The 12,500-nt window shown below is 48.2% G+C and overlaps 1 protein-coding gene and 1 long non-coding RNA gene across 3 annotated transcripts in view; both read right to left on the bottom strand.

Moving 5' to 3' along the window:
- Positions 1–10,681, bottom strand: part of LOC116218131 — an 18,714-nt gene extending 8,033 nt beyond the window's left edge. The window contains exon 1 of one of the 2 annotated variants that reach the window (XR_004162697.2): positions 10,594–10,681. This is a non-coding gene — a long non-coding RNA (uncharacterized LOC116218131). Of the gene's footprint in view, positions 1–3,093; positions 3,363–10,593 lie in introns of those variants that run through there. The other variant, XR_004162696.1, reaches the window with a different exon arrangement.
- Positions 10,682–12,111: 1,430 nt separating this feature from the next.
- Positions 12,112–12,500, bottom strand: part of bcor (BCL6 corepressor) — a gene marked incomplete at its 5' end in the record, with an annotated part of 40,386 nt that continues 39,997 nt past the window's right edge. The window contains one exon of the mRNA XM_031559156.2: positions 12,112–12,500. This exon is cut by the window's right edge and continues 781 nt beyond it.

The raw sequence follows: 12,500 nt of genomic DNA, 5'->3' as shown, positions 1-12,500 counted from the left end.
TTGCTCTTTCACACACACACAAACAAACACACACACACACACACACACACACACACACACCAGTCTCCGCCCTGGGGATCTCAGAGAGGAACTACTTGGTTCTGAGGTCTTGCTTTCCATTGCTACTCCTGGTGAACTTTTTCAATGCCTACAAAAAGGCTCCTTACCCTAGCTGTATTTGAAATACTCAGCTTCCCATGAGTCACTGCTGCTGATGATGGTTTAAAAATGAAGTGGTCTGATTGGACAATGTCAACCTTACTCATGACTATTTGTGCATCCCCAAGTTGGAAATGCAATACAATGGTGTGTCACTCTACTGTAAAGAACTGCCTCTCATGGATGGATACGTGGAACATCTCAAAGTTCCCAAGCCAAGGAGAAGAGATGAGGTACTGCCTTTAAATGAACTTAGGCAGTCTTAATCTTAACCATGACTGTCTGTTAATAGCAGGTTCCTAAAGAACTGACACAGTTGGAAAGAGTTCATGTTAACATTAAAAAGATTCTCCTCTTTTTTTTTCTTTTCTACCATATATGTTTACCGCTCCATAGGCTTTGGCAATGTTATACAATGTTATGGTCGTGCCAGTAAAAGCTTCTTTTGAATTATAATGTTTTAATTTGAGCGAGGTTTGGGGGTCATCACAGGCGAAAGGCCACAGGGAGGAAGATGATTGAGATGGATCCCAGCTGCGCTTAAGGAATCACACACATGCATGGAGACACACAAACACTTTCACACAAAGGCACTTATTTCTAAATCGGGAATGTTGTTCTCTAAAAAGATCTCTTGGGGGGTGGGGTGGGGGGGGCAAAAACGGTTCTCACTCTTAACCTACATTTGCACATGCACCTCTCCTTCACAGCCACATCAGAAATGCTAAAAGCCAGCTAGAGTGACAGGCATATTTCTATTACATCTCTTTCTCTCTCTCTCTCGCCATCTCTCTGCTCCCTTCTTTTTGTCTCTCCCTCCTGCTACCGCTCTCTGTGTGGATGTAAGCCTCTCTCTCTCTCTCTCTCGCTCCCTCTCGCTGCCTCTCCCTGTGCTCAGCGATGGTTGAACAATCGTGTGCGGCGCTGAAATGGCCGTGTTTACCGTGCCATTACCTCAGCCAAGGGCGGGGCGTGGTGGAGCAGGAAGCCTGTGATTAGTCACGCGGGGCGGCAAATTACAGGTGGCCAAGCCCTCACCGGAGACAACAAGGGGCCAGAGAGAGAGATAGAGAGAGAGAGAGAGATGAAGAGAGAGAGAGAGATGAAGAGAGAGAGAGATGGAGAGATGGAGAGAGATGCATGCAGAGAGAGAGAGAGAGAGAGAGAGAGAGAGAGATGGAGAGAGTAATCGGGGGTGAAGGAGAGAGAGATGTTGAAGGGAGGAAGAGAGGGGTTGGTTGGAAGGGAAGCCAGAGAGAAAGGTAGAGGGGGATGTGGTAAGAGAATAAAGGAAGAGGGGGGGGGGGGGGGGGGGGGGGGCGCGCCGCATGTCGGGCGACGAGTGAGCGCGGAGAGATGAATCTGCGTGCCATGACCTTTCTCGCAAATGTCAGTGGAGCCGGCTGCGATTAATGCCTGTTTGTGTGGAGAGGACACGCAGTGGGAGGGTGTGTGTGTGTGTGTGTGTGTGTGTGTGTGTGTGTGTGTGTGTGTGTGTGTGTGTGTGTGTGTGTGTATGGGCTCTCTCTAGCTCTAGCTCTCTCTCTCTCTCTCTCTCTCTGGTGTTCATCAAGTGATGCCCTGCTTTGGGCCTCCCTGTCCAGCTAGTGATCAGAAGCCCCTCTCCCTCTCTCTCTTTCTCCCTCTCCCTCTATCCCCTCCCCTCCCCCCTCTCTCTCCCTCTCTCTCTCTCTCTCTCTCTCTCTCTCTCTCTCTCTCTCTCTCTCTCTCTCTCTCTCTCTCTCTCTCCCTCTCTCTCTCTCTCTCTCCCTCTCTCTCTCTCCCTCTCCCTCTCTCCCCTCCCCCCTCTCTCTCCCTCTCTCCCTCTCTCTCTCTCTCCCTCTCTCTCTCTGTGATTCCAGCTGTGCTCCTGCTGTCCCTCATTACACCGCGGGGCTATCAGGTGATCGGTGCACTCGCAGGGTGCTTTAATCAATTAGAGCCATCAGTGCTCCATCAGTGATTAATGCACCATGGCAGGCCTGCCTCAGAGAGAGGGAGAGAGAGAGAGAGAGAGAGAGAGAGGGGTGAGAGAGGGGTGAGAGAGGGGAGAGAGAGAGAGAGGGTGAGAGAGAGAGGGGTGAGAGAGGGGTGAGAGAGAGAGAGAGAGAGAGAGAGAGAGGGGTGAGAGAGAGAGAGAGAGAGAGAGAGAGAGTGGTGAGAGAGAGAGAGAGAGAGTGTGGTGAGAGAGAGAGAGAGAGAGAGAGGTGAGAGAGGGGTGAGAGAGAGAGAGAGGGATGAAAGGAGGTGGAGTAAGAGAGAAAGTGCAGAAGAGACCCAGCGAGCGAGCGAGGGGAGAGAGTGAGAGAGTGTGTGCACAAAGCAGCCTTGACTGTACTGCATTTGGTGCTAGGTGTGTGTGTGTGTGTGTGTGTGTGTGTGTGTGTGTGTGTGTGTGTGTGTGTATACTGTGACTAACAGGCGGTTGTTATTCATCCTGGCAGCGTTCTGTGCGGCGCTCTCCCCTGCCCACACAGATGAGATGAGGTGTGAGATCTGGGAGGTGCAGCCCTGGATCAGCACACACACACACACACACACACACACACACACACACACACACACACACACACACACACACACAACAATATACACACAAACAAATATCACATACACACACACACACACACACACACACACACACAACAATAAACACATAATCAAATATCACATACACACACACAACAATATACACATACACAAATATCACATACACACACACAACAATATACACATAAACAAATATCACATACACACACACACACACACAACAACCTACACATAAACAAATATCACATACACACACGCACACACACAACCTACACATTAACAAATATCACATACATTATCGTACACACACACACACACACACAAACACACTTAGGCACGTGCACATGCATACACAATCACCAGTAAGCTCTACCACCGACTAACCTTCATCACTCTTCATCATTCTTTCCTTTTTACCGTCCTCTTTCAATTCCTTCCCTCTTTTGTTTCCAGGGTCCACAGTCTGTCTTAGTCATTAAAATGTGTGTGTGAGTGTGAGTTTGTGTGTGTATAAATATGTATGTATGTGTGTGTGTGTGCGTGTGTGTGTGGGAGTGTGAGTGTGAGTGTGTTGCATGTGTATTTTGAGCAATTCAAGATTGTTCTTGTCTAACAGCTAAGTTTAGAATGTCAGCCAAAGACTAGGGGGAAAGGTTTGCAGACAAATGAGTATTCCACACCTCTGTCCACTAGTGTGTGGGGGAGAGTGTGTGTGTGTGTTTTGTATGTGCTTGTCTTTGTTGTTTCAGTGTGTGTGTGTGTGTGTGTGTGTGTGTGTGTGTGTGTGTGAGTGTCAATATAATCTGTGGAACGATGGGAATGTACACTGGGCAAGACACCCTGCTGTGGTGGGTGAGTGTGTGTGTGTGTCCTCAGGGGCCATTTTGTCAACAGCGTTCTGAACTGTCTGTGTTCTTACACACACACACACACACACACACACACACACACACACACACACACACACACGTCTCTGCCCTCACACCTCTGTGACAGCACAGAAACTGTGTGTGCGTGTGTGTGTATGTGTGTGTGATCGAGAGAGAGAGTGTGAGTGTGAGTATATATGCGTGTATGTGTGTGTGTGTGTGTGTGTGTGTGTGCGTGTTTGAGCCTGGGTGGTCAGCTGTGAGAGGTGGGCGGGTGACACTGACGTGCTGTTTGACTGCCCTGACTAGACACTGAAGGACAGGATGGGCTAGGGGGCGCGGAGGGGCGCGGAGGGGGGCGGGCATGCGTAGAGAAGGCTGACATTGAAGGCCACCACTCGCAGCAGGGGAGAAGAGAGAGAGAGAGAGAGAGAGAGGGAGAGGGAGGGAGGAAGAGAGAGAGGGAGGGGGAGGCTGGGCAAAAGCTGGGATCACAGGCAGAGAGAGAGAGCGAGTGAGAGAGAGAGAGAGAGGGAATTCTAAAAAGCATAGACAGAAAGACAGAGCGAGCGAGCGAGCGAGGGAGCAGAGAGAGGACGAGAAGAAGACAGCCACATAAAGGAAGAGCACAGCGGAGCACACGGCCGCTGTGGCAGTGAGACAGCCGGGAGGAGCAGCAGGGAGACAGGCAGAGACTGACAGTGACAAAAAGAGAACGACACATAAAGAGAGGGCGCCAGCACGAAAGAGAGGAGAGGGGGAGCGACCGCAGGAGAGAGAGAGAGAGAGAGCACAGCGAGAGAGAGCACGGAACAGGAGGAGAGGAGAGGGAAGGGAAGGGCCTTTGTGAGAGTGTGCAGCGAGAGGACAGCTAGGCAGGCAGACGCTGGAGACGGCCTGTCAGGCACCATTATTTATGCCCCACTCTTAATATTTAATGGCATAAAACTGCAGCTCGCCGCTCCTGATCTCCCTCCGCCACTGCCATCAGACTTCCAGAGGACATTGCTAACCCCGCCAGTGTGTGTGTGTGTGTGTGTGTGTGTGTGTGTGTGTGTGTGTGTGTGTGTGTGTGTGTGTCTGTTTGTGTTTGCGTGTGTGTGTTTCAAGGAACGAGAGAAACTGGAAAATATGGAACTGAGAAAGTGTGAATAAATAGAGAGAGATATATACAGGCAGACAGACGGGTAGAGAGAGAGAAGAAAAGAGAGAGAGAGAGAGAGGGAGGGAGGAAGAATAGTAAACACCGAAGCAGGATGATCGAACCAGCAGCACTTCACCTCAGCTTGTTTTCCCCTCTGACACACACACACACAAGCACAAGCAAACACACTCACATTGTGCACAGGCTCAAACAATATGCATCTACACTCCCCTAGTACACAAGCACACACACACACACACACACACACACACACACACACACACACACACACACACACACACACACACACGCAAACACTTGACAGAGGCTCTCCTGCTGCCTCTAACTGCCTGCCAATCATATGGCAGCTGCGGCAGCTGACAGCCTGTCAAGGTGTCTCCTGACGTGGCCGTGTCTGCCACTGTGGCAGCCGCTACATCAAAAAGACAGCCAGCCGCGCCTCTGTCTGAGTGTGTGTGTGTGTGTTTGTGTTTGTTTGTGTGTTTGTGTTTGTTTGTGTGGGTGTGTGTGTGCACGCGCACTCACTCGTGCCCATGTGTTGAGAATACTGTGTGAATGTGTGTATGAGTAGTGAGTGTGTGTGTGTGTGTGTGTAGTATACTTCAGGAGGGTGCGAATATTTTCCTGTGTTAGTGAGTGTGTAAGACTATACGATGGCCACTACAAGGAGAAAAGCAGAGAATCTCCTCACACACACACACACCTCTGCACTCACATATATGCAAACACAATGTATAGGTTTATGTTAGTGAGGATAAACTTTGAAGCACAAAAACCCAAGGGTTTTCAAGCATGAGAGGTACATATAGACTTTAAACTATTCTAAAACGCAATACAGGGAATGCACACAGTGACAAACCCCGCACACGCACCTACGTAATGACATGGTGAGGCAAGCTTCTGTTTCCTACTGCCTCGTCGTCAGACGCACACCTCATTGCGCTCCAAATTTACACATGACGTTTCCACACGCTAAGCCATTACTCATTCATGGAGATTTCGTTTTAAAATGCCTGAGCCAGCAACCCCCCCCCCCCCCCCCCCCCCATTCTATAGCGCAGCACCCACACACCCCACGGATAATACAGGCTGTTTTGTATGATCAGTGTTTTGCATGATCAGTGTTTTGCTAGCGGGAGATAGCGGACCACCTACTGGTCTGAGAAGAAGAATCCGGATCCATGTGAATCTAATTGTCTCCACTGCTGCTGCTGGATGGAGGCTGCTCCACCGAAAAGCCACACACGCTGAATTGAATCATACCCTTACCATTTTAATTGTAATATATTCGTTTGTATGTGTGTTTAGCATTACACAATTTGAGTATTTACTCTAGGTCAAGGTCGAAATGAAGGTCACCTTGAAAAGTAGAGCTCTACCCGAGGCTGTTGCTTTGCCATGGTCCCAAATATCAGTGTCAATCATCCAAATGACATCAGCGCAGACAACGCATCATTATTGTGCCACAGCCGGGCGACGTCACTGCTCTCTAACCATGTTTATGAAAAAATAAATCCTCTAAATCTGACCGGTTGGGGAGATTTTCATACGCTCAGGGATGTTTTTCAGTCGGTATGAGGGGGCGCCTCGCGTGTAGAATAATCGAATCTCGCTGTCACACGGAAAGAATTATTCCCACCCTATCGCCGCGCGGCCTGTAATTGGATACAATTTAACATATGCAGCCCCTGGCCTGTCTGCGCGCACACTGCTCTCGCCGACTGCGCTGCGCTGCGCCGCGGAATTATTTTTCAGAGCTCGTAAAGCACGCCTTCCCGTGACAAACGGATTAATAGGTGCTCTGCAGGGACGGAGCTTCGGCTCCGAGCCACGGTGCAGTACCGCCGAGGTTAAAACACAACACAATTGGCAGGCAGAAAACAGGAGAGTTTTTCAAGGAGAAAAAGAAAATAAACTGAAACCAACAGCTGGCTCAATATGAAAGACGTGTAGTTTGGGCAGGAAGTATTAAATGTAATGTTTTAGGGGAGAGGAAGGCGAGGTGGCTCCTTAGCGATCAAGCAGGCATCTGCGCAAAATCTGAGCGTTCGTGTGTGCGACAGACTAACTCCCTCATAAAAAAAGCCCCTTTTAACAACAGGCACTGCTCGTTAGCAAGCCTTTGTGTGTGTGTGTGTGTGTGTGTGTGTGTGTGTGTAACTAAGCGAGCGAGTGGAACGGGTGGAGGGAATGGCAAACAGGCTACACGTCTCCTGCTTCCATCGCGGACTTTACAGGGAGTTTCCACAGAGACCAGCCCTCCTCTCCTGTCAAGTCAGCGCTCGAATTTATTACCAAGCACACCACGGTCCGCTCTCCCTCGGCGCCCGAGGCTTGTTCTCCCCTTTTCCCCTCTGCCTCAACCTTTCCTTTGCACGCATGCAGGAGCCCACTCTGATGCAAACACACCGTGTTTAAATATGGCCAGATATTTGGTGTGTGTGTGTGTGTTGACATAATTTACATTAACTAATATTAATGTTAACTAATACTAATGCATATACATACAATTTACAAGACACGTGATTGATTGTTTAATTAATTAATTGTTTGGTTATTTAATCGTATCTATTTTTACATCATATTCTGATAAAAACACAAACCAATTGCATCGCATTCTGGAAGCGCAATAGTCTAACGACATAGGCTACTATTTAGCAGACAGCTTCTGACCCCAGTTTTCTTGTAGAACTTATCTAAGTTTATAGTCACTTTTACGCCGCTCTTATACCTTACACGGTCTGGTGTGGATGTTTTGGTGTTGACTCTGGACGGTTGGAATGCCCCACTGCTGGAATGATGAATGTGGTGTGCGTGTTCAGTTAACAGCCGGTCTGCGCTGTTTGGGCTGGCGGAAGAGAAATGGCCCCCACGAGGACACCGCGCGGCGCTCCGCGGACTTATCTGCCGAGCAGAGGGCGGAAAGACTGGAAACTATTAGAAGAGTGGTTGTAGAGGCGGGTAAGGGATACCACAGATACGGACTACCGACGTTTATGGGTCGGCACGAATCTCGTTTGCTTCAGTTTGTAGGCTACCGGTAACACTGTTGTGTAAACCTCGCTAAAAGGAGGCCAATAATCTATAGGAGAACGGATTACTACCTCTGTTTACGTGCAGTCTAAAATGTAGGCCTGTTCCCGCGCGAAGACAGCTTCAGCGCATAATGCACAGACTATTCAGTAAATGAAAGAGGGAGGTAAGATCATTCTGCTTGCCTGCGCGTCGTACAGTCGTGACACGGGTTTGGATACACAGGTGTAGTCGAGCTATGCTTTCACTCAGAGTGCGCTGAATGGACGAGGTTCACGAGAGCAGGTCAGACATCCGGTTGAAACACAGGAGGAAAGCCCTCACAAGCTTTTGATATTTAATAAAAATTGCCAGTTGCCTACAATAAATCTGCTCTACCGGTTGTATTATGTGTCCCTCTCCGCGAAGATCTCTCCTGTTGCCCAGCTTCACGGCTGCTGTCACCAGGCTCAAGTATTCCAGCTCACGTTGTGAGTTGGAGCAAGCGGAAGACAGGATGGGGTGGTGAATTCTCGGTGTACTCCGTAGCTCTCACTCTGACGCCTTTCCCACTCTAACGTTCTCCGGTCTACCACTCACAGAGCAGAAACGTTGGCAGCGGCTTTTTCCCCGAGCCAGCCGCATGAAAGTGTTTGGTAAATGCTTTCTCGAGGCTGCCGCTGCCGGCAGACGCGCAAGAAAGTCGTCTGAGACATAAGATCGTCTCTGGGCGGACAAAGAGCTTTGGATATGGTATTTGAGATGCATCACGGGGGCTAGTTGAATTTTTATTATTAGAAATAAAAAAAGCAGTATACAGTGCAGTTTCAAAATTAAGTTCCAAATTCTGAAGATGACACACCAATTACCATAGTATGCTCCGTTTTGGAAGGCCCAAATAAAGGCCACCTCAAAGGTGAAGAGTTACCCGGCAAACTAGCTCCTCTTTCAGGAAATTACCTGGCCGCAGATCAAAGCTTTAGCTTGAGGGAATCTTTGTTTTAAGGAAACTTTTATGATTAGCATTTTTAGTCTTTGTGGGTATTGTCCTTCGCGTGTTTGTGGTGCCGGAATGGAAAGGTTTAGACGCTGGTGTTTTTGTGTAAATTGTTGTAAGCGATCCATAACGATCTGCAGGTGGATCGCGCTGATTGATAACGGCTGCTGGAGGCGCCGCTGCGTGCAAAGAGCTTCCTGCAATCGGAGCCGGTGGTGGCGTGCTCCCGCTCGCTCTCTCACTCTTTATCTGGCCCCGCCCGGTTGAGTCGATGCCAGAGTCACTGTTCCAGCTCGCAACCACGCAAGCTTGAGAGCCGCCGCTGCCAGGGTCTGATTGCAGGAACAGATGGCTGGATCACTGTTACCTACCGGAGCAGCTCCAATAAGAGCGTGTGTGCGTGCGTGCGTGCGTGCGTGCGTGCGTGCGGCTGTGCGCGCGGAATCTTTCGCTCCTCCCCCACACTCTTTCCAAGAGAGAGGAAGCCCCGTCCTTATGAGCTTACGACCCCCTCCTTTACGATAAACACCGAGCGCGGCCAGGTCCGTAACTCTGGTTCTTTGACTCCCGTTCAATCGGCACGCGGTTGGCAAAAATCGTTCATACCAGAATTTCCATGTCAGCTTAACTTATTTATATAGCACCCGAGATTCTGCGCGTATAGAAGTGTGACTTATGAGTCTGACAGGTGAATCCCGGGAGGATTTAAACGTGTGTGGGGTACGGGAGAGGGCTTTGCGGAGCAGCTGGATTCACTCAGGACGAGAGTGCAGAGACCAGAGCGCTGGGACATTGGGGGGTGGGGGGTGTCCTCGTGGCTATCTCCTCTATCGTCCCTCTCACACCCACCCCTCCAGTACCGCGGCACTGACCCCCTCCCCACCCCCACGCTACGTGCCAGCCCCCCACACACTTAAACAGCAATATCCTCACAGAGCGCACAGTGTGCTATTATAGCGCACCGCCCAGGCCCCAAGAGAGCCGCGCTCTCTGATTTCCTTTGCTGAGCAGAATAATGCAATCCTTTCAGTCAGGCTCCCCCGCTCTCGTCTGAAATTGCTTGCAAACACCTACCCCCGCGCAGCAGCGCTCCGGAACCGTGCGGCGCACTGAAAGGCCTCCTCTGAATTAATTAGTTTAGAGGTTATTTAATCCGCTGGAGAGCATTTTCCCTGCCCTTAAAGCAGAAATATGCGTGTCTCCGACAAACCCTTTCACGAGCACGCCCCACCCCCAAATCACACACACACACACACACACACACACACACACACACACACACACACACACGCACACACGAAATAAATAGGTCCAGTCTGTCCCTCCTTTTCAGGGCCGTTCCGCCCCGCTCTCGGAGTTGACAGATGTGTTCCTGCCCAAAGCGGCAACGTTTGCCCGACGCAATCCAAATAGCCTACTGCACTACGGTCGGCTGCTTTCTGTGTCACTGCTAAAAGATAAGGGTGGATTAGGCATCGCAAAATAGAATCTGGTGAGGGGCGACGTAATTACCCAGCCTAATGTTATTTAATTGTTTTTTAATTAACTGCACGGCGTTCCCCTCCGACAAACTAAGAATAAATACAGTCAGTTTGAGAATGCGCAAGACATTGTAGCGCCTCTTCACCTGACATTAAATAAATAAATGAATACCTTGTTGATTAATATCGATTCCACATTTGTCTATAAGGAGAAAATGAAAACGAAGGTCTTACCGGGTTGACAATTTAAAAAAAAAATCAGTTGTACCCAGGAAAAAGGTTATTGTGGTTGCGTGAAGACTTAATGTTTGTTTTCTCACATTCAAGCGAAGACGGAACAAGTGTGATTATATTACCCACATCTTACTCTTATGGCCTCTGTCGCACTTCCAAACCACAGAAAATAATGGAGGGCTTCAATGCCGGAGCAGATTGCGTAAACATGTTGACAGTGTTTGTTTTTCCGGGACCGGTTTGTAACTGGCATTGATCGGGATATGCGTGCAGAGGAGCCTGCTGCAGCGTAGGCTGCGTGCGTGCGTGCACACACACGTGAGACAGCGAAACAAACAGCCCTGCGGGAACGTCAATTCCCCTGCACATACGGTCAATTGGATTGATCGCGCGGCCAAAAATTGATACAATAAGGGTTATGGATGAGAAATTGCGCCACGAGCAGACAAAAGCTATTCCCCTACCGGCTGGGTATTCCGTGGACTTAATCACATATCAACACATATTTCATGGTGGGATGTAAGATTGGCTTTAGAGCTGTATGATGAAAACATATAACCTAAGCATGCGCTCACGGTCCCACGGATATTGTAGGTAGGCCTACTACAACACAGTCGTGCGATACGATTTTTTTATTGACCCATAGTTTGTTATTTAAAATAGGCTATTTAATTCTAAGGCTCTTTATGCAAACGAGTACTCTAGGCCATCTGTTGGTGTTAAAACAGTTAATAACACTAAAAGTTATTTCCAGGGTCCTTGATGATCATGTTAAGTGCGTTTGGTGTACCAGGGTTAGCCTCCAGAAAACAAAACCAGCGGGAACCCAAGAAAAGAATGCCATCGCGATCAGAAACGCGCTGGCTGGCTCCCGTTTGTGTAACAACGTTATTTAGGGAATACTTTTTGTGCGTCACACTACTATCGTTTCTTTCAGCAAAATAATGTTACGCCAAGTATAGCAGGCCACACAAAATCGAGAAAGCCACATTTTTATTCTTAGCCTGAGAAATTCCACTAAGAACGACACAATTAACACCTAAACGGCAAAAGTAGGTCGTACGAAAAGCAGGTCGTCACTTCTCGTGACTTCACCTCAGCGCCGACACCAAGGGAAGTCCCTTTTCATCACGCGTTAGGCGAGAACCCGACTCTCGACTCCAATAAACCGGCACAAACCAGAAGTATAATAACAGGCTGCGGAACTGTGAATTATCCGCCATATACCATCTCACACATTGCATTCTACAATCATCCTACAATCAAGCGCGCGCACGCTCAACAAAAGTAAATGCCACTGTTCGGAACGGCTCTGTCTTAGAAGTTTGTCTGTACCTGTTGAAACTCTCTTATTACCCCTCTTAACGAAGCATACATTGAACCCTTTCCCAAGAAAAAAATTAGATGACGGAGGCGTACTCTGTAAAGGGGAATTTTGCTGCCCCAAATAGTTTGGGTGTGAATAAGTAACGCATTATTTTGAGATGGCCTGTATTCGCCTCGTCAAGAGCAAACTAAAAGGTCACATCAAATTCTCCTAATATTCTGCGGTAGAGTTACTACATCATCCCATCTTTACTGTGCTATTTTGCCCTATAATTAATCGATTTGGCCTGAACATTTAAACAACGAAACAAAACATTCGAGATTCTAATTGTTGTCATTTATTTAAAGGAACTTTTTTTGTAAAATATAAATACAAATGATAGCGTATTTAATTACAAAGTTTAAACACATCTCCAAAAACGATGAACACACGAGTCAGAAACAGGTGACTGAAATTCTCAACCAATTATTTACAAGTTCAAGCATGTTTCTGGCCTAAACAAACGCATTAGTATCTTACAATTACTTTTAACATTTTACAGAAAAAAACCAAAATATTTTAAATCCCTAACCATAAATAAGTGTCCAGGATAAAAGCCAAGCTTCAGCACGGATACAAAACCGTTTTTGTTAGGGTTAAATATGAAAAACAAAACAGAGAGCATATTAAAAAGTGGCTCGCGAATATAGGTCTCCCTTTAAGGAGC

Source organism: Clupea harengus, chromosome 21, assembly GCF_900700415.2.
Source record: "Clupea harengus chromosome 21, Ch_v2.0.2, whole genome shotgun sequence".
Lineage (NCBI taxonomy): Eukaryota > Metazoa > Chordata > Actinopteri > Clupeiformes > Clupeidae > Clupea > Clupea harengus.
The sequence above is the reverse complement of the archived record's forward strand: the minus strand, read 5'-3'. Positions and strand labels throughout refer to the sequence as shown.